The sequence below is a fragment of the Dromaius novaehollandiae genome, chromosome W (genome assembly GCF_036370855.1).
Source record: "Dromaius novaehollandiae isolate bDroNov1 chromosome W, bDroNov1.hap1, whole genome shotgun sequence".
NCBI lineage: Eukaryota > Metazoa > Chordata > Aves > Casuariiformes > Dromaiidae > Dromaius > Dromaius novaehollandiae.
The window spans coordinates 67930579-67956497 of NC_088130.1; the positions used below are offsets into that span (position 1 = coordinate 67930579).

General features: G+C 51.2%; 1 protein-coding gene across 2 annotated transcripts in view; it reads right to left on the reverse strand.

Annotated features, from left to right (window-relative positions):
- The window catches only part of LOC112994501 (zinc finger and BTB domain-containing protein 7C), a 182960-nt gene extending 169698 nt beyond the window's left edge, over window positions 1-13262 (reverse strand). The window contains exons 1-2 of one of the 2 annotated variants that reach the window (XM_064500012.1): window positions 13171-13262; window positions 12514-12684 (exon numbers count right to left, since the gene is read on the reverse strand). The gene's annotated coding sequence lies outside the window, so the exon portion shown is untranslated. Of the gene's footprint in view, window positions 1-7222; window positions 7773-12513; window positions 12685-13170 lie in introns of those variants that run through there. The other variant, XM_026118909.2, reaches the window with a different exon arrangement.
- Window positions 13263-25919: the final 12657 nt, after the last annotated feature.

Sequence of the window (25919 nt, forward strand, 5' to 3'; positions counted from 1 at the left end):
AGAAAATGCATTATTTGTAAATTGACACTAAATTAGTTAACAAATTCATGTTATTTGAGGAATCCTGTCATTATTGTTGATCACTTTAATCTTCCAACCTGAACCCTGTTTATTCCTGCATCCTAATATCAATGTACATTATCAAAGGATTCATTTATAGTCTTAGGATTTGAAACGGTGATAGCTAATTAACCGCTGTTGTTTGTTTCCTGCTTTCAATTTCACATCTCATCTGTATACTTTTTAATGGACTGACCAAGAAGTATTTGTCTTCTTTGGGGGGGGGAGTTCATTAAAAATATCAAAGAATGAATTTAAGCAAAAGAAATCTAGGACAAGATTATCAGCCAGGCCAGGTCTACTCTAGCATCTACTGCCTTTAGCTTGCGAGAGGAGTCGTGATCTCTGCCCTGCTATCTCGAGTGGCAAAACCCTCAACTGTCGGCACACTCACCCCGGCCGACGGGTGCTCTGGATGCCATCGCTTCTTGTCGCCAGCACGTCAGGGCAGGAGGGACAAGTGGCCTGGGAGAAAGCTCTGCTTTGGAGGGACGCCTGCCACCGCGCAGGAGTCTGGCACAGCCCCAGCAAGACCGGAGCACCTCCACGAAGAGCCCGAGTTAGGAGCTGTCACCCACGGCTCCCTCCGCAGTCAGTGGAGGCAGGTTAACAGATTCATACCCGAGATACCTGGGGCACCGGCCCTCCGGGCGAGTTGCCCTCTGGAAGCACTCCTGGCTCCATTAATGATGTCAGTGTCTGCAGCAGCCGCACTCTTCGCTTGGTTTCCGCATCCAGGTGTGACGAGTCCGGGCCCTGGCACTGCTTACCAGCGCATCCATCCCTGCACAGCTCTCCCTGTGCTGCCCTCACAGAGGTCCGTGGCTCGTTCTCACGGGAAAGATGAGCAGGGTTTCGCTCTCCAGTATTTTTGCCCCTACAACTTCAGGAGGGGCATTTTTAAACACAAAAAATCCAAGAGAAGACTGAGGCCTCTAGTACCAAGTTCCATCCCAAAAAGAAATTCTGCCATCCAGCTGCAAACATCTGAAAACGGCGATTTATAAAGGAAAGGCTGACAAGTGTAGCACTGCTGGCAGACGGCAATGCAATAATAATGCTGGCTACAAATCCCTGCTGAGCAACTTAAGTGACTATCATCAGTCATGTTTCTCTTCTCCTCTATTTAATTGACAATCAGAATGCTTAAAAGCGACAATGAATACCCAGAATGTTTTCTCTCACATCCTTCTCAGTGTCACAGTGATCGACTTCTGGAAGCCAAGAGAGGAAACTTAATCCTTAAACTGCAAACAGTTGCAGACTTTTGTGAATCGCATACTTCTGGACTTTAACCTCAATCATTCATGATCTATTTGAGGTCACTGTGTTCCTGCCCACCTTTTTTTCTATTTACTTTGAGTTTTTCATCTTAATCTTCTGCTCATCACAGAGCCAGGCAGTGCAAAAACAGAAAAAAAAAAAAAGAAAATCCCAAAGAAAATCCACATGCCTAACATTTGCTCAGGTTGCCTAACCTGCCTTCTGCTAGCTTAGAACAGGCCAGTAACATCCTGGACCCGCACCGCGGTTTTCCTTTCCAATGGGACCACAAAGCATGCTGTGCGTCATTCATGGACCAGGTGACCACCCAACATCACTGCAACCACTTTGGGACTGTAACGCGCTGCCCGGGTGTGACACCACCACCCACCGGGTGTTGTTCAAGTACAACCATGCAGTTTCCTAAAAGCAGTGGAGATCCATCCATACCATGAAAGAAAATTCAAGCAAGAGGGTGCATACGCAATCCTAGGGCTTCGTGACAGGGATATGGGACGATGTACACATCTAGTCCTCCCGCAGAGGGATTTGTATTTAATAGCTGAAAATGGCCTCTTGGTCGTGTCCCTGTGCCAAGGAACTCCATATTCTACAGAAGGGCTTGTCTTTGTTGCACTCAACTGCCAATTAGCTCGAGGTCCACAGATTTGTTAATGCTGATTTGGATACTCCCCCAGATTTGATCAAGTATGCAAATGTCAGTGTCTCACTCTAGGCAAAGCCTGGAAAAGGGCGAAGGCCCAAGACAATAAATAAATAAAAAGATCATTTTGGCTTGAACTACAAAAATGGAACATTAAATAAACTTTTCTCCTCCTTCCCTCATTCCTCTCCCACTGCATATTCTTAAACCTGATGCAATGGGAAGTTTTAAATAGCACTGGAAATGCTCCTTTCATCAGGAACAGAGGCCAAGAGGCCCTAGGGTACTAAAGCAGATCTTGCAGACTAGATGTAGGTAAATCTAGTCCCCACTAGACCCAAAATCTGCAAGGACCAGGAAGAGCAGTTTGGGAGACACCACTTTTCTCTGCAAATCCGTACCCAGCAAGGTTATGTAAGCCTTTCTCACCCCACCACCCAAAACGTCCAATGTCCCTCTTGGGGATGTCCGGCTGGCAGAGGTAACAGCCTTCAGACAAGCCAAAAAACTGCTTTTTTTGCACACTGGAAGACAATAAAAACCCATGCCATGTTCAGAGGGGGTGAATTTTCGCAATGGTGTCCTGGCCAGTTTCCAGGGACAAAATTTGTTGAACCAAATTTTCCCTGCACTTTCAAATGGAAGCAGTTATTCCTTATTCCAGGTCCTGCACTGTTGTGTAGTTTTGTTATCAAACAGTTGCTGCTGCCTTTAAGCCTGAGGAGAGCTGCATTTCAGCGCCAGGAGGAGCATTTTATGCGCACGTGAAAGTTTATAGAACATTTGGGTATTATTTCTGATGAATGGCCCTGCGTAAACGTAAGCTCTTCAACCCACTGCGCTGGCAAATACTATTTTTTTCTTGTTTATTCATATTGCGGTTATTCATTCAGGTGCCAACCATGACTGAGGCCATGCTATCAATATGCAGTCTGACAGCAGCAGCAGGAGACAGCACCGGCTCTCCAGACTATACCTTTGTGCTTCTAGGAGGCAAGGAAGCATTGCCATTTGCATTTCACAGGTGGAGAACGGAGGTTCAGTGAAACCAGACGATCCCCCCAAATCCCTAGGAAAATCACATCAGAATGAACAGAGGAAGAACCCCAGTCCCCAGAGCACCCACCGAGGCACTCAACCAGAAGATGCTCACGCTACGCACGGTTCTCACAGAGGCCCTCTCTCATGCTGAACAAGGAGTCCCAGGCAGACCTCTCATCCTGAGACGCCTGTCCCACCAAAGCACCTGCAGCATGACACAGGGAGGCAATAAAAGGGAGTCTGCTCACACCCCTGCGAGTCAGCTGGCAAAGCCAGGCCCAGATGTTGCAGCTGGGCACGGCGCAGAGCAGCTCCCTACCCACCCTAGCAAACTGCTTCCCTGCCCTACGAACACTAGGCAAATGCAACACATGCTCCACTTCTAGTCTGCATGGACTGACAGAGCAGATTTTATCAGACCACACTGCTTTTTTTCCTTTTTTTTTTAACTATATTTTAGTGCTCTGAGGTGGCATGCAAGCCTGGCTGGCGGTGAGCAACCCTGCTGAAGCCCAGTCAGAAGCAGCGGGCTGATTTCCAGCCTGCCCAGGTCTGGCTTGGCAAGGTGCCGACCTGCGCCGTACTTAACCACGACGAAGCCAGCGTCGCACCCAGAAGCGGGCTGACGTGGCCCACCACGAGGACGTGCGCTGAACCCACCCAGGCCCCAGCACGCCGTGTCGCCTCCCCTCTCTGTGCCCGATGTTTGTCCCCAAAGGGCTGCGCATCCGTCATGCGTGCAGAGAAAACCACAGCCGCCCCGACGCAGGGCAGCCGAGGTCTCGGCACGCAGCTCGCACCGGGACGGGCTGCACGGCCCAGCCGCGGGGGTCTTTCAAGAGCAACGACAAAACGTTACAGAGCCCAGTCCTGCTTCCTGGGAATTTGTCCGCAACGGAGGCAGCGCACTGGCTCCGAGCTCTCCTCCCCGCCATGGAGGAGAGGCAGTTTCACTTTGCCCTTTGAAGTCTTTCTTCTGCAGCCCGCTCTTCTGCGGCGGCTCCCTTTGCTCCTGGGGATCCACTCGAGAGGAACCAGCAGCCTGGCAAGCGCCGCGCTTCCCCACCCGCGCACTGCTTCCTCCTCCAAAAAAATGCAAACTCATTTTCTCCCAGACCAACCAGCTTAGGTAAATAAGCCTGTGTATCCCCTTCCAATTATGATAACAGAGAGCGAAGATCTAATTAAATAGATGAGCTGAAACAGATTCATAAGAACGGGGTGGGTTGTTTCTTAAAGCTGGTCACAATGAGATTAAAAGCAAACTAAGACCCGGATCCTTTTTCACTGGAGAGCTGTAAAACGAGTGGCACAGAACCAGCAGAGCTTAAAATACATGGCAGGGCACACCCTTCCCTCCAAACACACCTGCCACTTCTTCCCCCCCCTCTCTCCCACATCCTCCCTGGAAAGGCGAAACTTCATTCATCACAGAACCGAAATATTTCCTTTTTTATTCTAATATTTCCTGTGCGGAGCCTTCCTTTTTTTATAGCCAACCATCTGGGAGAGGGGAGGGGAGAGGAAGCCCCAGAGCTTTCCAGACACAATAAAAAATGTATGGTGTTTGAGTAAAAACAAAAAGCATAAACAAACAAACCATGTATCCAAAATAATGACTTTGGGGAAACTTGCCAGAAAATTGTATAAGCTTCTGGAGTGTCATACGTCCCTCATTCACACTTCTGTGAGAAGAGAACAGAAAGTTCTCGCTGCCGAGGCAAGCGCGTTGCTGCGGTTAGATCGCCGGCTGGGACAGCGTTGCGTGGAGGGGAATGCTATTCCCAGCTCTCCCGGGCCTCCCGGAGTCGCTTTGGGCAAGCCAGGGAGGCGAAGGGTTTAAGGAACGGGTGCCAAGAGCCAGGCTTCGAAAACTATATTTAAGCACCTAAGTATAAGGAGCGCGATTTTCGTAAGTACTGACTGCTGAGCGCTTCCGACTGGCGGCAGTTTGGACACCTCGGCGTTCAGCCTTTCCGAAAGACGAAGCCACATATATTTAGATGCCTAAATATGTACGCGGGCACCTGGTTTGGGAAACTGTAAAGCCCTGGTGCAGGCAAACTGCGAGCGGCTCAGAGCAGCAAGCCCTTTAAATATCGCTGTAACTCGGTTTTCTTCCCTGCAGCACGGATGCCCTAACGCCGCCTCGAGAGAAGTGCTACGAGGTTTGGCTAAGGCAGCATTGCCAACGCCGAGCAGTCAGTATCATCTTAAGAGTACATTTTAGGTTCTCTTTCTTCACACTGTGATTTTTAACCTGTGGGAGATACTAGTTCACATTTTCAAGTTTTTCTACATGACCAAACTTTCTAACATTTCAGGAGGAAACCAAGTTTCTCACTTGTTCACGACTTCAGGATCTGCAGCCTCAAAAAACCCCATCGACTGTTGCAAAGTTTGCACGCAGTCACATAACGCGGTAACGCGGCTAGCAGCCGCAGAGCACGGCGGGCTGCTCCGACGGGCAGCCTGCGGGACCAGAAGCCAGATCCTGCCGTCCCCAAACCCCAGAGCTCCCGCCGTTTCCCGTGGGTGCGGCACACGCAGTAGGAACTCGCTAGGAAAGTTTGGCAGCCTGGATCCTGACAAAGCAGTCAAGAGCAGCCTGGCTGCTTTATCGACCTTACCCTACGCACGACAGCGTTCCAGTATTCTGCAGCTTTCCATGGCTTTTCGTGGCAGGGTTTTCCATCTCTTTACACAGCATGAAAATTAACATTGCCCATTATTTTCCATACAAAAGATAAGGCTTCGGGGGCTGGCCAGGATCTCAGCGCTATGCAAGATGAGAAAAGTGCTTCCACCGATGCTGGTGGAGGCCAGAGCAGGTCGTTAAGGAATTCTGCTTCCTTCCTGGCTGCGCCTTGAGGACCAGTAACACTTCACAGCTACGGAGCATCTTACACCCCAGGACCTCAAATATTTTATGAATACTCATTAGCTCAGGCTCACAAAATGAATCTGAGTTATACTAATTAGTAGGTCTCTGCTTGTTTTACTGTAGGGAGGTATTAATTCTCAGCCTCTGTTCTGCTTACTATTATTATTTATTCCCACTGCAGCAGTATTTTGGAAGATCTAGCACGCCTCAGGCTTCCCCTCCCTCCGCGAAGCACCACGCAAACACACAGCAAAGCACCGCCAGGCTCTCTGCTCCGGCAAAGCGCCCCTGTGCCCAGCAAACGGCCGCTCTGCTGAACCTCATCTAGCTGGAAGCTCGAGGACAACGGCGGCAGCGCCAACGTGACGCGGATCCGGCAGCAAGAAGAGATGCACTGGAGGTATTTTGCAGGCAGATCGCTCTGGTTAAGCCCTGCCAAGAGGCAGAAAACGGTCACCTGGGATTTGTCGCCCAGGGACTGGTGACGGGCTAACTGAGCACACCAGTCTAGCCACCTCGGCGCACGCACAAGGAGAGCTTGGGCCTGCCTACAAATACATCTCTTTACCAGCTTCCAGTTAACCTCCTCAAGCCACGTTTAAACATTTAATATCAGCAGCCTGATTTCAAAGGTGTGAATACCTGCAGATCTCCCAGGCTCCCAAAGGTATGGGGAGTGTTTCCCTCCAGGTGGCAAAGAAAACCCTTCCAGCCCTCCACTCCTCCGGTTTTGTACACCAATCTGTCACCACGCTTCCAGTCTTGGGTTGAAAATGCAACCCTTGGGGCTTTTATTTTAGGTAAAAACGATTTCCCATGCTTTCCCCTCACCAGACCTCATAATTTCACTTTGAAATCAAAGTTTTCTTTGTTGGCTGTTTCTTTTTTAACAAAAGGAAGCAACAATCTCAAGGCTGATCTATTCTAACCAGTAAAACAAGCTTTGTTTCCAGCAAGGGATGGAAGCACAGGCAGGAAGCAAGGCACCACCAAGGACATTTTTCCTGTTCCTTGCACTAAGGGCCCAACTGAGCCCCCAACTCGCTTTCAGAAACAATGGGACTTCTGCTTTTGAATGCCTTAAATGCTTGCGAAGCTCTCACTGATAATATACCTATACATCAACACACCACAATTCAAGAGCAGCACAGAAAAACGGCAAAAAACGGCCTGACTCCCATTGTCTCATGCTTACAAATTAAAAAGCCTTCTTTTAAAAACCTCACTCTTCTGCAGTCCTGATGGGCCTGATCCTAGCAACGCAAACACACCTCCAGGCATTCGAGTTGAGAAGGAATAAAGATGCTCACCTCTTTGCAGAATCGGAGCATGCAGTCGTGGAAACACCAGCAGCACGAATGCGAGAGCACAAACCACACCTCCAGCATGTGCACTTTATTTCCTTCTTGTTTTTAAAAGCGCAGTAACCTTATTAGGAGAGTTACCTTCTGCAGGGAGATGGGACAATCCCCGACTGTGCTGTCAGCCCACTTTCCATTAAGTTTCCAGACAAAACAGCTTATGCAAGCCCTTTGAGCTATTCTTGCTTTATGACTCCACAGTTTTAAGCAGCAGCATGCAATATTCTGTCATAACGACAAACTGGAGGCATACAGGGCTCTCAGCACTAAAAGACTGCCAGCTCACATACAGAGCACGCATGTCCTCATTCTGGAGGGGATTTTTCACTCTGTTCAGTCCTATAAGTCTGAGCCTCCTGAAAAATATCCCTCCAAACGGTCGTGCAGAAAACAGTGGCAAGCCGTGCTTCGGCGAGAAGCTGACCCCAAGAGGAAGCTTTGCATGATTAGATCTGCTTTTCCCATCTACCGCTTCTGATCTAAATGCACCAAGAGCCAAATTAGCCCACCGCCAGCAGGTCACAAAGGTGGCATAAAGCCACCGCGAGCCCCCTCCCCGCCTCCCTGCAGCCCGCGCCGCGCTCAGCGCCTCGCAGGAACCTGCCTTTGTAGCCAGGTACTAATGAGGCGGCAGCGGTAGCTCTGCACGGGCTGCAGACCGCAGCCATAACCCTGGGAAACGGCGAGCGCTCCCCGCGCTGCCGCCATCGGACAAAGCCGAGGACGGGATGAGAAACCTCTCGGGAAGGATCAGGCGCTAGCACTGAGCCCAGCCTTCCCGCTGGCCCCGTCCCAAGGGCTGCCGGAGCAAAAAGCTCATCTTCCCTAGCAGCGCTCTTCGCCCCTGGAACGGCACCGGGAGGAAGAGCAGCTTCAGCAGCTGCAGCGGTGCTGCCGGTGAGGTCTGAGACCAGCTCCGCGCGAGCAGCAACGGCAAATCCTGCTTGCAATAAACTTCCCCAGCCGTGTTGAAAAACTGGCTGGGGGAGCCTTTGGCTGGGGAGGGGGGGGGAGGGCAGGGGGAGGAGGTGTCTATTGCTCCTGTAGGAGCAAGGAAGCATTTCAGGGAGAGGTTTTACAATGGCTGATGCAGCACTTAAGTCCCTGAAAATAACAGGGTGCAAGAGCCACGCAGAGAATTTGGACAGGAGGAAGACGAGACTGCGCAGCGTTGACACGAGGCTACCAGCAAAATCTGGGAGCACCCTCGGACGGGCTAGAGATACGGACGCTGCAGCAGGGAAGAAAAATGACTGGCCCAAGGCCACGCAGCAAGGCAGTGTCAGCTCTACGTGACTTTGAATCCCCACTCTGGCACGGTGCAATTAAGGGATCCGCATTATGGCAAGCCCCAGACAGTTACGTACCAGAAGCCATGCCTCCCATTTTCTGCCACTTCAACGAAAGGGTAATATTGGCTTCAAAATACTATGATTTAATTTATGTCCGTACACACATGCACACAGAAATATTTTTTTTCTGGGCTCCTTATTTCTCATCTTTCCAGACGCACTCAAGCACACCTTAAAGCCTTCCCGAGCAACCAGAAAAGGTAAAGGCTTCGTATTTGAAAGGAGAGCTGCAGTTCTTGGGGATTCACTTGCTTCCAGGAGCTGGGGCTTCGAGCAAAACACCAAACCTCACTACGTGCCATCAGAGCCAACACTGCAGGACACTGCAGATGTCCCCACCTGGAAATCAGCACCTTTACTGACAACTTTATACTCAGAGATGCTGCAAGTACTTCCTACCAGCTGTAAACCCACCCAACACTACATAAAGTAAAGGCTGATGACTGGAACAGGAGCAGGTATAAATAGCTGAAGTCTGTCATTTGGAGCAGTCACACTGGAGGAGATCTATCCAGGTAATCCATCTTTTCACTCTGTTATACAATGACACAGTAATGGCCAGCCCTGAGGGATTTCCTTGAGGAAAACTCGGCTGTTACTAAAATGGTAAGTTAATACCTACCAAGAACTCAGCCGCTGTTAGACTGAGGGACAGGCACGACAGGGAATAAAATATTACTATCACCATTCAAATATTTTTATTTGTAAAAACATAAATAAATAGACTTATCCTGAGGCTGCAGGAGAAGAGGCTCAGAGTAAAAGAAAAGAAAACCCTGCACACATCGATTCCTTCTTTACCATTTCTCCTAACAAATAGCCCAGTGCAGCTGTGCTGACAGGTAGCGGGGGCCATTCGGTGCAGCAGGGCTCATTGCCCCGACCTCGCAGAGACACAATACAAATCTGAGCGTAGACTCTGCCCTTCTGCGTTGATTAAAAAAAAAAAAGACAACGAAAGAAAGAAAGAAAAGTTATGTAGCTAATAATGGGCTCTATTGTGCCATCAATTTTTTAAGCTTTAATGATTTCAGGAGGAAGTTCAGCTTAACAATCAATAGCACAATACGGCCAGTAGTATTTGGAGCAAATTTAACACACAGAGCCTGCTTTTCAAGAGCTGTGATTAGGTCTGGCGTGAAGGGGAGCTCGGTGGAAGGAGATTCCCCTTGCTCCGGGCGGCAGGGCGCTCCCAGCCCCTGCCTGGCTGGACTGTCCCCCTGTCCCACCCAGGTCCCCGGCGTATTTGGCCGGTGCAGTGCGAGCTCCCCCTCCTGTCTCGCCACGCCGCCTGTGCAGCCTGGGGACAGCCAGGACGCCACGGAGGAGTCAGGCCCTCTCCGAGCTGCGCGGGACGTGGCGAGCCGCCCCGGCCGCTGGCCCCGGGCTCCCCCGCAGCCGGGCCGAGCAGACCGCAGAGCTGCCGGACGCTCGCAGCCGGGCTCCTGCCGCCTCTGCCGAGGACGAGGTGTGAGCTCTCCCGAGACAGCGGTGTCTCCGAGACAAACGGCGGGCACGCGGAGGGGGATGCAAGCGGGCAGAGGCACCTTGGCCTCTCTCCTGCACACCTGATCCCAGCCTGGCTGCCTGGCGCACGTGGCTGAGACGCACTGCGTTGCACAGGCTCCGTGCTGCAGCAGGGGAAGCAGGACCTGGGCTTATCCAGGGGGGACCCTAGGCGCTTGGCGCTGAGCCAGCGTAAATGACCTCGCGATGTGGGGTGAAACCCATCAACACCAGCAGGGACCATGCCTCACCCGAGGAGCCACCCTAAAGTGTCCACAAAACATGCCCAGCAGGGATCCTTGGCCATGCTGGACACATAGGCAGAGGAGACGCAAACCAGTAAAGCTTATCCCGGACCCTGCAGTTTCAGATGCCACAACCGCCTCCACTCACGAGTTTGCACGGGCTCAGATGGCAACTGGATGAATTAATGGAAGAAATATCCATCAAGAACTTCCAAATACAGCGAGGAGCCCCGAGACACAAATTGTTGCAATCTAGAGGAGTATTTTGGGAAAAAGCCCTACACATTTACCCCATTGCTAAACTCCTCCCTCGGCATCCACTGATGGCCTGTCAGAGGTACTGGGCCGGCCGGACGCGTGCTTAGATCCAGGACATCCCTACGTGCTCGCCCCTCACAGGCACAGTTTAGCTTCCAGCAGACTCTCAATGCGAAGGACTCATTCCCTCATCGCACATGGAGGTCTGGAGATCAGCCTTTCCAAAGGCAGGCAGGATTCACCAGCTCCGTAAGGATTTCAGCAGGGCTGAGCAGCCCCTTCCCTTCCCCGTCCAGCCCCCCACCTCCCCGTGCTGCAGCAAAGCCCCTCCTCACCCCACTGGGGCAAATTCGCCGCAGACGGAGACTCATTTTCTTGAACACGGGAAGCGCATCTCCTCCAGCACCGGCTGGGACCCCCCATCTCCGGTCCAGCCCCTCCGCCACCCCGGAGCGCGGAGCGGGAGCCACCCGCAGTGACACCAGAGCACTGTCTCTCCCCAAAAGTCAAACCGGCCTCGTGCACCATTCCCCGCCGGAGGCACGGGGAGTCGGGCAGTGCTTCAGCAGGCACCGAACAGGCCCCCTGAGATGGTGAAAGAAGATGAGAAAAAGAAATGGGCTTATTCCTGGTGGCAATCTGCTGCGACAGACACCTCCTCATAAACATAAAACGGAAGACATAAAGCAGGCAGGCTGTCATTTACAAGTAGTAAAAGACTGTCGCGTGAGTTAGGGATGCGCTGTGGCAGCTATATTAACTACACTGTTCTCGTTCGGGATTACATTCACTTTAGGATAAGAAATCACACGAAGTGACACTGCCAGAAACTTGGGTGGAAGTTCTCTCTCAATAAAAAAAATAATAATAATTATCGAATAAAAAGAATTGAGCCGTAAAGGTGAAAAATAACAGACCTTAAAGCCAGAAGTGACAACTGCAGCCATCTAGCCTGCCTCTGCATAACACGGCTATGGACTCGCTCCCGCCTCGAGCCCCGTAACTCCCACCCGGCGAGGGCAGGTCTCTTTAGAAAGCCACCCAGTGACAGCTGGGAATGACGGAAAAGCAGCCGGATGCACGGATAACTTGTGCTGCAAAGGTCAGCCACCCTCACTTTTAAAAATCCACACCTTCCCTCTTGTGTGTCTGAGCCTAGCCCTTGGTTTCCTCGCTCGCTGCTGAATCTCAGGGAGAAAGCATTTGCGGACAGCGGAGGGTGTAACCGTTTTTCCACCAGCCGGGAGATGGACAGGATGACCTAGCACTCCTCTGCTATCTCTATTATCTGTGATCCAGGGCACTGCAATATGTAGATTTTTTTGTGCAGCAGCGGAGAAGCTTCACGTGAGAAATTTCCTGCTCTGCGCTCTAAGCCTTCAGCTTGTAATTCTTTCGTCTCTCTTTTTCATACCGCTACTTACATGAAACCACAAAAATCAGACCAGCCTCAAAATAAAAAAAGATTATTTTCATTTTTTCTTTGATTTCCAAATTTCTCGGCTCCTGCAGGAGGAGTCCGGAGCACGCTCCAAGGGCTCAAGTTCAACCTCTCCGCCAATAATAAACAAACCCACGAGGCTGACGCGTTCCTCGGGCTCGGCGGGACGAGCGGGACCGCCAGCCCGCTTCCCGCAGGCTGCTTGCCCGGGGGGCACAGCCCGTGCCTCCCGTCCCGTCCCTGCCTCCGCACGCGAAGGCATCCGCTCCGGCAGCTCTGGGGACATCACCGGGGAGGTGACAGCCCGTCCCCTCGCTGCGCCGGACGGGGGTACGTCCGAATGAAACCAGCGAGCGCGCCGGGGGGAACTGATGCTCGGTGCCAGCGCTTCGCTCAGCCCCAGAGCGCAGAAAGCGAGGGCGCCTCGCTGATACTCACTTTTAGACGGGGAGACGCGCGGTTTTGCCCGTTTCAACGCAGGCAGCGGCGGGCAGAGCGATGCGACCCAAGGGCAGGCAGAGCGAAAGCAGGACCCGGCTCCCGGTGCGCCGTCCTCCGCGGGGCTGTCCGGGGGATGCCGTCCACACCGGCACCGGCGGCAGCAGGAGCCTGGCAGATTTTATTTGCTTTATTGCCGCCCCCCCCCGTCCATGCATGCTGCAAACAGGTGAAGCGAAAGCAGCTTTTTCACCCCCCCCCACTCCTTCCAGTCGGTCCTAATCTCGGCACGCCGGATAGGGATGGGGGGGGGCAGCGCATGTTGGGGGGGAATTGGGGTTTTTTTAGAGAGGGATAGAAAAGGGGGAAAAAAAACCTTACCGTCAAAAATGATAATTAGGAAGAGGGGGCACGAACGCTTTGCTCGGGAATGAGCGTTTCCAGGCAAAACGCTGCCGGGAGGGGAAGCATCGCCCTCGCCGACGGGACGGGACGGGGCGGGGGGTTGGGGGGGGGGAAGGGGCAGCGCCGCGCACCTCGGGGCGGGCGGCGGCCGGAGCCACCTGCGCGGCGGGAGCCGTCGCCTCCCGCCCCGTCCCGTCCCGTCCCGTCCCGTCCCGCTCCGTCCCGTCCCGCGGCGCCGGCGGCGGCACTGACCTGCGGAGCGGCGCGCGGCTCCCGGCGGCTCGCGGCGGCTCGCGGCGGTGGGACGGCGGCGTGCGAAGGGCCCGGATGTCGGTAGCCCGCTCCCTCCCCTCCGCGCGGCGCCGCTGGCCCCCCCCGCCGCCCCCCCCCCGCACCGCCACACCGCCGCCCGCAACCCGGGGCGGCCCCACCCCCGCGGGGCGGCCCCTCCGCTCCCTCCCTGCCGCCGCGCCGGGGCGGCCCCGTCACGGACCGCCGCCACAGCGGGGGGGGAGGGGGGGTGTCCGCCGCCGCCCGCCCCGTCGGGGCGCCGCGCGCTGCCACGTGGGACCGGCCGTTGGGGGGGGGGGGGGGCGACACCGCCCCTCCCCCCTTCCCCCGCGCGGCGGCGGCGGGCTTGACAGCTCCACGCGACCAAACAAACCGCGGCGGACGGGCGTGCGGCTGAGCCAATGGACGCGGCGGGCCGCTGCCAGGGGGCGGGGCGAAGCCCGCGGGGGGCGGGGCTCGGCGGCCGCCGGAGGGGCGCGCGGCGCTACGGCCGTTACAGCGGCGCAACGGCTGCTTGCCCCCTGCCCGCGGTGGGGGAGGGGGGGGGGGGGACTTACCAAATAAACCCGCATATGGGAAAAAACACAGGGAGTCCCAGCTGCCGGAGTTACCCGCTTAGGGGTCTAGCAGCTCCGGACCCTCTCCGGGCCCCCTTTCCCTTTGCTTCTCCCTTCACTGCACTACGAGAGGGTTATTTCTTTTTTTTTAAGTTTTTCTTCTGAGAAAAACTTCCTGAAAGGATGAGTTTCCATTTCTCAGGGATCACAAGTTTGAGGTGGTGCCTGCCCTGTGTTTTCTTTTACTCGCTAACCTCATCCCTGCAGCCAGCCTGACAAAGCTGGCGGGTGATCCGGTGTCCGCGCCGCAGCCTCTCGCAACTGTGGGAGGATGAAATCTGACTATTGGAGGAACGTAGGCAAGGAATGCATCTAAACCCTACTTATTCCACGAAATTAGGATAGTAATAACCCTGCTTTATGTGTTCAGTCAGATTGGTCCCAATATTTGCACGTTTCTGTTCCAAAGGAAGAACTGTAGAGGTCCTGACAGGACTTGTCTGATGGTTTTGTTTGGGGGGGCTCTTGCTTGGCAGGGAGAGGTGGATTTTTTTAGCATCAGACCCAGCCAAAATCACAATTTGGTTTTATTTCATCTGGCAACCCACCCTGTCATCGGTTTCTTCTCTCTTCATGCTTCCCCAGCAGGTCCAGAGTGCAGTAGGTGCAATGCTGAGTCATGGAAGAACGTGGTCAACTTTAAGCACTGATGACAATCTTCACCCTCAATATCAGTCACCTTGGGAGAGGAGGTGGGGAATGTCCTACAGGTGTACATTTAGAAAATTTCCAGCATATTTACATGGTATTTTCCAAGATTTCTGTTTCACAGCACAAACTTTCATCAAATGTTTTCAAGGGAACATAATTTCAGGCTATTACTTTTGGGGATGTAGTTCTGAAATCCATCTGTTTCAGGTACAGTGGTGCTCTGACCTAGTCTGGATGCTGCTGTAAGACTGATTAAGGCCATCATTAACTGCTGATCCAACCTGGGATTTGACTCTGAATGCATTATTTAATCAAAACTCCCATTGATTTCCATGGAAATCCTCCATTGCTCATGCATTCTTGGATTCGAAGGGAAGGTTTAAATTAGAAAGAATAGGAGCAGCTGCTGCGACTTTTCTCCACTAATGCAGGAATGTGTATTTCTGACAGAAAACTGGGGCAGGATTTTGGGATACCGCCCAAAGAACTGCCAAAAGCCGTCACACAGTAAACTATGCTGGAAGTCCTCTAGGCCACGCAGTTTTGGAGAGGAGGGATTCAGGGGGCTCACAGCTGTGAAGGTGGCCCTTTTCCTTCCTGGGATCAGCCCAGCTGCAGAAGCTGTGCCAGCCCTCAGGCTGAAGCAGGGGTTGTGGCAGCGAGGCTCTGCAGCCTGCTGGGGAGAATCCCCACTGGCCCCTACAGAGAAGAAAACCCCCACACTTCATCCTGTTCTCTAGATCCAGGTTTAGCACCTGATTATTTTTAAAATAACAAGCTCATGTAAAACACACTTGACAGGAACAACGTGATGCTACCCCCTGATCTTCTTAGTACATGTCCTGCCTTCAAAATGCAGTAAGATCACACTGGCTTCTCAAGCATTCAAACTCACCGCAGCAAAAGCATCTTTGAGAGAGTGTGTGACACAGGACAGACATGTGCTAACAACTTCTGCACGCCTGCATCTCCTGAACACTCACCAGCACAGCAGGCAGGATGCTACAAGGGATGGTAACTGTAGACAAGACATGTCACGAGGCAGAAAGTGCTACTGCAAAGAGAAATGGTGGGGGGCTGGGCAGAGATTGGTACCCACAGAGAGGTGAGCGAGTATGGAAGGACTGTTTTCACCAGCCTGGATCTTTCCCCATGGGAAAATAAAGCCAGGAAATACGTGTCCTTTCTGCCGCCTCTGGGACTGGGAGAGCTCTGTCAACATGGGTGTTTAGGAGCAGTTGTATCCGCTTGTGATTTTTCTCCCCCTGCCTAGCCACAGACAAACTTGAGATGGGACTGAACCAAAGAAGACTTAGGCTTGAGGTTAAATACAGAGACACAACTCTTCCTGCTCTACTTTCTCTGCCTCTAGTTGTGTTAGGGCTCTGAGGACACTACTTGGCCTTAATTGCCCTGATCAGCCTCATCTCCACTCACCCATCATCTGCTCATTGGTCCAGGGACTGCACTTAATATCAAGCCTGGGCACCCAGGCTTTGCCACAGCTGTTTTTTAGGAGTATCTATGTCTAGTCCTGCTTGTTGTGCTGCTTCTTGGATGGATCCCAGACCTATGTTGTAGCCTTGTTTCCAGTCCTGTCTCTGGTCTGGACTCCCGCTGCTCCTGCCCAAGCTTCCTGGGTGGACCCTGGACCTGACTCATCCCCTCACCTTGCCTGGGACTGCTGAAAGGTCCTGTTACCAGTCCCCGGCCCTGCTGACCCTCTTCAGATCCTGTGGGACTGCATGCTGGTCAGCTGTGGTCACCCCTGGCTCACGGCTCGCCCTCCCTTACCGGGAGGGAGCACCAAACCTGACGGCACCATCGCACTGGGGAAACCTGTTGCACGAGCATCCTGGTCCTACTGAGCATGCCCTGCTTCTGGACCACTCTCCCTACCTCTCTCACCAAGGTACGTTATGCATCTCTTGTGGCTGTTGGCCGTGTGAAGACTTTGGCATATGGCTTACAGGATCTGCAAGACCTGGCCATCCCTGCCATACTGCCATTTTTGCTCCTCTTCCTGCCTCTGCAGAGATTTGGCCAGCTCGGGTGTGCTAAGAGGCTTTCCCAGAAGGCTCTGACAGGCCAGGTTTAGCCCTCCTGAGCAGACAGGGAAGGAGAACGGTAACTCAGCTGCATTACAGAGGGCTAAACTCTGACTGGCTTTTGCCTATAATGTGATTGAGAGCGTGGGAATTGGCAGAAGAGGTAGAGAACTACCTCATCTTCATACACATAATCAATAGCAAATAATTACTTAAAGTGAAGTGGCTGATGGTGTTTTTGTAGGGCAAGACATGCCCTGCATTTTCAGTCTTTGATTCATACTGTTTAATATGCCATGAGATCGAGCTGAGTGAGTGACTCAAATTGTAAAAGCTCTCTGGTAGCTCCTAGCACTACCTCTCAGCAAGTGTGTCATGGTTGCTTCAGCAAGTCCCAGTCTGTTCTCCTTCCCGGCTCTGTAAGTCTTTACAACCCTGGTAGGGCAATCCCTGAGCGCAGACCTTGGCGGGATGGCATCAAAGCATGTGTGGTGCTTTTCCCTGCGTCCAGACACTCGCACAGGCTGGATGGATCCAGCCTGCCTGAGGCAGAGTGTGGGACAGCTCAGGCCCCCTGCAGAGATCCCATGTGGATGCGGAAGCCCAACAGCCAGCAGCGTGGACAGGAAACCCACAGCTCCGGGAGCTCGAGGTGCGTAGGCCCTCTTTGCCACCCACTCTGGCTTGCAGGGGAGATGAACCTAGCTTCTTTGATCGTGTTTATGTGAGGGTCTGGCTTTTACTATTTGAAGGTAGTGGCAGACAGAAAGCATCTCCTCTAAATTTACACTGCGACATCCATCACAGATACACATCAGTGCTTCTGAAGTGTCGGCCTTTTTAAATGCAGTATGCTGCCCGTTTGAGTGCTCCTGCTGAAGCGCAGGATTCTGCCAAGAAATCTAATGGTCCTTCTCTTATCGTTGTAACATTATTTGCTTTACTCCAATAACTTGGTAATTGATTTTGGTCTGGAGCTGCCTGTTCAACAGGTGACAAAGCTCCATATGATTTTTTTTCTTTGTCCTTTATTTATAAGTCCTTTATCAAGGATGCAGGAAGAGCTCCTTCATGGATAGCTCCTGTGTTCCCTTTGCAGTGGTCTGACAGCAGTCTAACTCTAACTGGAGCTATCCCATCTTTCCTGCCAGTTTGTGGCGGAGGTCAGAGTGAGGCCTTGAAGAAAAGGTGAGAACTGAGGGTCACTGGTACCAGTCTGCTTTAGCTGAGAGGGAGAGGAACATGGAGGCAGGACAGGAACTGGCTTGGGGCTCTTGTGCTCTAGAGTAAACAGTGGCCTGCACTACCCTGAGTTTGTGCTGAGAAGGATTTGGAAGCACTCACACGCTGACCCGCAAGCTGGACTGCTTCTCAGTGGTTAATTACTGGCCCCCAGCACAGACCCCAAGCCCTCTTCTAACCAAGTCTGCCACCTCGAGCCCTCCCCACCCATAGGCAGCCTCAAATACTCAGTCTCACAACTACTGCTCTGGTCCCCTCACTATACCACGATACTTAATCCTTAACAGACTTGAGCCTGGTGCGTGGAAGTAAAACTTGGTTGGGGACTAACATGTTCAGCGCTATACGGTGCTCTCCATGTGGGCAGAGCCCTACCCTGGTTCCCAGAACGGGAATACGTCTCGCACAGTGGGTGGCAGAGCTGGGGTAGTCAGGCTGGTGGACAGACTGCAGTAGGAGTCCCGTAAAGGTATACGAACTCAAGCCTGAAGCAGCCTGGCTTTGCCTGGGCAAGCTACCCTCATGATGATTATCCCAAGGTAATAACAGGACTGCATCATGGCCAGCTGGCTAAATGTCTCTGCATCCATCTGCAGTAGGAGACCCCCCGTGCAGTGTCAGGTCTCCTTTCCCTTCGCCTCGTCTCTCAAATGAAGTAGCAATCCTTTCTGCCTCCAACAGTGCTTAGCCCAAGAAACCTGCATTTTCGGTGTGCTCGTCAAAGGCTGCATTAGTATTGACGATAACGAAGTGTCCTTGGAGATGCAGAGAGGCAGCCATGGGTGTAACACTGGCTGCACTGATTTCGGATCCGTGCACCAACTGTTCCAACGTATCACTGAAATGTCACAGGGCAGTGAGGGATCTATCCTGCTTTGTGCAGTGGGAGGACCTAGACAGGAGAAGCCATGCAGTTGTGAAACAGCCTGGACGTGGGGGGGAACCTTGCATCCCTCCTTGCCAAAAGTGGCTTCAGTGACAAAATGCCGGTTGAGCTCAACAGGAGTGTGAAGGGTTACGGACACATGTGCGGTGACAGGCGGTCCTGGGCACAGCCGAGCTCGTTGCTGCAGAGGCCAGCCAACGGGGCTGACCTGATGTAACTGGGAGCAGAATCTGTCGCTGGACGCTTAGCTTAAAATGGCCCAGGGACTGAACAGATGGCTTCTCTTTATTTGCATGCTACTTGGATTTGTGAGTCAAGCAGAAGAATAACTTAATTTTTGACATTTTGCTTCTCCTCAGAGCCCAGCACAATTTATGTTATACTGGCATTTGTGTGAAGCGTGTTGCTTTAGGCACAAAACCCGTCCTGGCTTTAACCCTAAAAGGAGCCAAATAGGCAGGAACTGTATTCCTCTCTAGCTCTTTTGTAGGCTCTGCCAAGGGATATCGCACTTACACAATTACCAAAGAATCAGGAGAAAACAGTCATTTGGGGCTTGTGGAAGGAAGGGGCAGGCTGGAAGTTAAACTGGGCTGGAAAATATGCCATTTGTAGGCCTGAAATGAGAGACTGTTTGTGGACAAGGTTTACCTACGATTAAAAATACCCTTCAAGGCCTGTGCAGTTAGTCTTGAGCAGAGGAGATAAATTTAGTAGAGCCCTGTTCCTGCTGACATAAACTTAAGTGAAAATAATATATGGCAGGGACACAACTTCTGCAAGCCAATTAAAAGCCTGGCTGATCGCACCCAAGGTGACAGTTGCCATGACTAGTGTGTCTGTGTGCCACCCCTTCCAGGGGAAAAAAACCCAGATCCTGCTTGGCTGTACATCATAATTCCTGTACCTGCAACAGCTAATGGTGATTCTCTGATAGTCTGAGCCGTAGGAGTTTGTCCTCTTGGCCATATTAGCTGTGTCCACTCTCCCCAGTAATCCTGTATCGTCACATATGTAATAGTCCATGGGTTTGACTATACGTCAATAATAAATGTCACAGGATAAGAGAATAAAGCACATCTTCTGGCCTGACTGTAACATGTGGGAGTTAACCTGAGCAAGGACTTCACGCTTTGGCCAGTATAAACATCAGTGTTTTTTGAAGGCTGTATCTGAAATACTTGATGCAAAGATGTGCTCCCGGCTTTCCAGTGCTCAAAGTGCAATTCTCCTTCCCTCATAATTTTAAGTCAAGTATCAGGCATACTTAGGGAAACTAGTTTGTGTGGGGGATTTAAAGCAGGAGGAGCAGGGAAATCTGCGCTGCTGACGATACAAAGAAGCTGTGGCTCTGATCTGTTTTCCAGGTGGTTTTCGGTGTCTCTTGCCTTCACTGTGATCCCCCTCTTGTGGCTAGTCCAACTGCTGCAAATTCCCCCGCCTGCGTCTGCCAAGGCTCAGTTGTATTAGGTTACTCACCCAGTGCAGCTGAAATATGGTGGCTTAATATGTAACTACCCTTCAGTTGAGCTGCTGTGGGTCCCACTATAAGATAACCAAAATCATGAGACAAAGTGCATTGGCTTAAACTTCTTTTGTTGACAGTTATCCCGGCATCATAAGTTACCAGCTGTCTTGTAGGTGCTGACCTTGTGTAAACTCTTTAACATGCTCCAGTTGTGACGTAAAACATGTGGTTTAAACCACCTTCATGGCAAGTTAAGCTGACACATTTCCCTTCACCGCATGGGCAGGCTGGGAGCACAAACACAAACAATTTAGCAGCCCAGATTATGGGCCATAATTTCTTACGTTACAGTAACTTGGTCTCATCTGATCATATACTTGAACCCTTGAGATTTGGCCCAAGCCGTGAGTGAATAAAACAGGCCTGGAGCACGAGTGATTGCAGTATTGCGTGGGTGCAGATAGGGTTTTAGATCCCCCTTATCTGATCCCCTCTACCATTCCCTGTGGAGTAAAAAGTGCATTGTGGTTCTGGTCACATTAAGCCTGTCATTTTGAAGACGGGGCTCAGCCCTGTGTTCACATAAAGGTCCTTAGGTTGGGAACCACGGCACCTGGACTCTGATTCAGTTGGGCTAGCTCATAGTTTTGCCAGCGTCTTCAAGGAGGCCAGGATTTTTTCAGATTGAATCCTACAGCCGACTGTCAAATGGCCGTTCAGGGTCAGATCCTGCTATTCACTCTCCTTCAGCCCCCGTGGCTTTTCAGTGCTTCAAGGAGATGGGATGGGTAGGCCATGATCCCTGTCCTCTCCAGGATCCATACATGTGTTCAGAATCAGGCTCTGGGTATCCAGCACTGAGACCTCCTTGACTCTCCTTGTAACTTTTCACCTCCTGTTTTTGGTTTCAGAAACAAAACGACTGATGTTGAAATAGCCTGGCATAGGGGAATGCCATTTGTTAGACACGACACAAACGTACCATGGTGTTTAATTGTTTTCTTCATAGTTGTCACTGGGTGAGACTCACCACAGCGCAGGGCCTGCACAAGAACCCATCCACAGCTGTAACCCTGCGTATAGCCGAAGGGCTGGTGCGGTTGGTTAGCAGCAGCGGGACTGTGCTGCGTGGTGAGGATAAAGAAGATGCGCTCCCTCTCGTGGCTATGCTTTCACTCCCGATTCCTAGAGCGGATGATTGGGGTCCATAAAGCTTCATCATGTTTACAGGGCAAATCCGTGGCTGGTGCAAGTCCCCTGCACATCCAGAGTGAGCAGCACAGCAGAGCCCACCACTTAAGGCTCTGGTAATTCTGCTTATAGTTTTGCCAAACTTTAATTGTTTGGGCTCAAATTTTTCCATGCCAGATGTCTGCCTCAGGCTGAAATTCTCGACAAAGTTTCAGCCAAACTATTTTCCTCATTTCCAAGAATGAGGAGAAAGCACAGTATTTTGCCCAGATTTTGAAATGAAATAATTCCATGAAACTGTTGTGAGAGAAAAGCCTCCAGTTATTGGAGCAGCAGCACGAAATTTGGCCCTGCTGTCAAAAAGTGCCATTTGCCACTTCCAGGAAAGTTTGTTTAACTTTGAATTGGTTAGAAGCTCTGCAAATCATGGTTTGCATGTGCTCAACAGATCTGGTCACAGATTAGCAACTCTGTTCTCTGAAGACTGTCTGCAACAGGCACGCTCCAGGCCAGGCCTGCAAAGGCCTGAGCATGAAATGGCTCCTTCCAGCCCTGGAAATAAGAACTGGGGACGTGAGGCAAGCTGGGGGCAGCAGATGGGTCCAGAGGTGAGCGTGGGAGGTGCTGGGCCAGGGCTGTCACGGATCTATTTATGAATGGGAAAGTATAGCAAGTTAAGAGATGCTCCCGTGAGAGGTGCCGGACCCGGGGTCCTCTCCCTGCTCCTCCAGAAACGCTTCCCCTTGCTGGCAGAGGCAGGAAGGGCAGGTGCCCTGGGCCTTGCTGTGTCCATGGGCACATCCACTGTCTGCAGGCAGCAGTGCAGCATTATGCAGAGACACAGGGCAGGCTGGCTGCTGTTGTGCGCCGCGCTGCTCCTCCTGGCACCCCCGCCTCCAACATCTAAAGCTTGCACTGAGTGTCTGGACACCACCCCACAGCGTGCCCTGTGGACTTGCATGCAGATAGCATCTGACTCGCTCTTGTCCTGGCAAGAAGATTGTCTTCCTTTATAATGCTGAAAACCAGATGCCAAAATGCGCTTTTGCCATCCAGTGGAGGCAAGATTGTTAAGAGAGGAGGCGTTGACATGAACTGCCTTTGGGGGAAATGGCACAGAGAAGCGTCCCCAGTTCAAGAGGCTGTCTGAGTTTAGCAGTAGTCTCCTGTTCCCAGGCCCTGGGCCAGGGTAGATTGGCTGCAATGTACTTTGGGAATGAAGATTTTTGCCTCCAGGAGAAAGACTCTGCCGAGAGTCCCTCTTAAGCTCATCCACATAAAGGCACTGGTGCCAGTTCCTCAGATGGGCTTGTTGCTGGCCCTCCTGGGATATAGCAAAAACTGCTGTTAGCAGGTGCAATCAAGAAATACCAGTGTGGGGACAGAAAGGGGTAGAGAGGTTGGAGGAGTTCATGGATCTAGATTTGCTCGTGCAGAGTAAGTAGCCTGAGATGACTAGATATCATCTGTCTGATAGGGAGGGGAGGAAGGCAGAGAACAGGATGACTACTTTCTTCATGCTCTGTGCTTTGCAAACACAAGCCCAGGCTCCCCCCCCATGCCAGCTATTCTAATGTGTGGCACGGTACCTGGGAACAGAGTACAAAGAGGCTCAGCCCCACACCCTGCCCAGCCCTGCTGCCCTGGACACATCCCTGCCCCTGGGTCTGGGTGGTGGATGGGGCTGGAGCCAAGAGAGGTGTGCTCTACCTGGGACGTCTTGGGGGATTCGCCATTGGCTCCATCCAGCTGCTCTGCCCAGGAGTCCTTCTTCAGGCTTCACACCTGTGTTTGCTCTGCTAGGTGAAGAGTACACTGGGACAGGCACAACCACTGGAGTTTCACGCCCCACACGGTTCCCATCCTTGCAGGCTCCTGGGCCTTTGTTCAGTCACTAGGGGCTCTAGTGTTAGGTGAGGTGTTTGAGGACATTTCTAGCCTTGCTTCCTGCTGCCACTGCAGGAGGGCACAGATCACCTCTGACACCTGTGTCCTGCCCCTGCAGGCTCAGTCTCAGCACCTAGAGCATGTCAGATGCCATTGGAGACCAATGTTTAGACAACTGAGTAAAGCCCTTGGTGTTCACACTGCACGCAGGCTGTCCCGAGACATGCCGTTCCCGCTGCTCGGCTACGCTGTAGCTTGCTTGGGCTCTCCCAGGCTCTGCTCAGCCGAGCTGCCCAGAGGAGTGCACCGGTCTGGGGGAGGGTGGTGGGTAGGTTCAGCTGCCCCATCCCAGGGAGCTCCAGAGCTCTGCCAGGGCGGACCCTGGCCTTGCGATCCGGTTCAGCGAGCTGCCTAGACCGCATCTCCCCTCCTGACCTCAACCTCCCTCGAGCACAGAACAGACATTCCCATATCCAACTTGAGATGCAGTGAGCCAGAAGGATGGAGACCAAAAAAAGTTCATTTTTAATGGATTTTACCTAAAGTGGTTTTTTATATTTAAATTACATACACTTTTAAAAATGAAGGATGAGAATGTCTTGCAAGTCTTAGGCTTACACCCTATTAAATTTCTTTAAATTAATTACCAAGTATGTAAACTTTCCCAGACCAGTGGAGTAGTTGCAGTCAATGGCTAAGCTCATGGGGCCCTGGTTTGTTGAAGTACTAATGCAGCTTTTGACAGAAGCTCACTTTTCTGCAGATGCAGGGAGAATATTTACTTCATTTCCATTTACTTGACTAGCTCAGCTTAGTGACTTTGCCATCCAGAACTGCAAAGAGAATTAGCAACTGAAAAGAGCAACAAAGTGTTTAAGTTTTTTTAGTTAGTTCTAAAAAACCTGATGCTTCCCTTTCTATTTGTCCAGCACATTTAGGCAGCAACACCGCGATCACTGGCAGAGAGCAACGCGTGTGTGTCCATGCTATTAAACTTGCTCATCTTTCAAAAGAGGATGGCCTTCTCCAAACTGCTTACTGGGGTGCTGGCAGCTCTCAGCCTGAGCCAGATGTTTGGTACAGTGCTACCTGGCCATGGTCAAAACGGGGCCATTCTAACAAGTTTCACCTAGATCGAATTGCCATTTTCCCTGGCACTATTTAACAGCATATGCATATCCTTAAAGTAGTTTCATTAAATTCATTAATAACAGATTTGCTTCTCTGCATTTCAGTTAAATTCCACTAAATTCCGTTAAATACTATGACTTGGTACAAACAATGAGTAAGTAAGTGTGCAACATCCATTGTTCTTTAATGTAAAACATCTAGGCATTATGAAGCTGAAAAACGTGTATTTTTATACTCGTGACTATCTATACTATACGTATACTATATGGCTGCCTATTTCAGTTCTGGAGTCAAAGCACATTAGAGTTTGGAGGGACCTCAAGGGTTTAGCTCATCCATTCCCCACATCCAAGGCAAGGTTAGCAGTGATTTCTGGACATTTTTTTTTCTTACATGATGCTACTGATCTCCAGTGATAGATATCCCACTATCTTTGTTTTGATGGAATATCCTCCTATTAACAAAAATTTAGCAAAATGCTATATTTAGTTGGGAGTCAACATGTTTTAATAGTTACTAGTAAATTGTTCTAAGGGGAAAAAAAAAACTCCACAAAACAAGATTAAAAATAATGATTTCAAACATTACTACATTTGAAGATTTAGGTAATTTGATTTAAACTGTTCTTGGTGCCAGACTCAGTGTTATTTCACATCCTATTTTCTCAGCCACAGTTCCGGTTTAAGGACTTCCAGGATGTGTCCCCACTCACTTATGCTGCAATAACTGCGCTGTGTGGTAAATCAGATCAGTGAACAGATCCAAGATAAAAATTGCCCCCTTCAAAATCCCTCACTATTTATTTTTAACTTGGATGACTTTGCTGATCTGGCTTAGTGCCAGCACAACGGAAGAGCACACGGTGATGGAGTGAGCAGCCAGAGGGTGAGGAGAGCAGAGATGCTTTGAGCTGGCATTGCTGCAGGGGAAAGAGCCCTTGCGAACCCTCCCGCTGCTCTGGCTCAATGCGATTGCTTTGCTCAGCTTCCCTACTGAACACAGCAGGTTACCTGGCTTAACCAGCGAGCCGAAGTGGGTATGAACTGCCAGGGACAAGCCTGGGGTCTTCTGTTGTAAAATCATAATGAAGCATGTTGCTTTTCAAACATTTGTCTAACCCAATGGGAATAATTTGCGAAGGAATCCTGACTATACTTGCAGTTCAGTTCATTATCTTTATGATCCCATCCCTAAAAACACTTAATGGCTAATAAACCTTAAGGAAATACAATCTTACAGGCAAATGTTTTGGCTGAGCACCTGCTTCCATATGGGAAAGAACTGGTCTTTTGTCTCTTTAATTGCCTTTTTGACCTTTTCAGAATACCATCTTTTACATTAGCTATAGGACAGCTGCACAGTCTGTGAGGCTGAACCCCTGGTCACACATCCCATGCAGATGATCATGCTGCACAGCTATTTTGATGCTAACCTTTCTGCAGATTCTGTTATTCATCTCAGAAGGGCTCTTTAAAAATCCCAAGGAAGAGCTCTGGCATTTCCAAAATGTCCACAGGGAGGCCCAGTGGCAATCTGGAAGAAATCCTACTTTTGTGATGCTGCTCTTCAGCCTGTGTCAATATGACTGT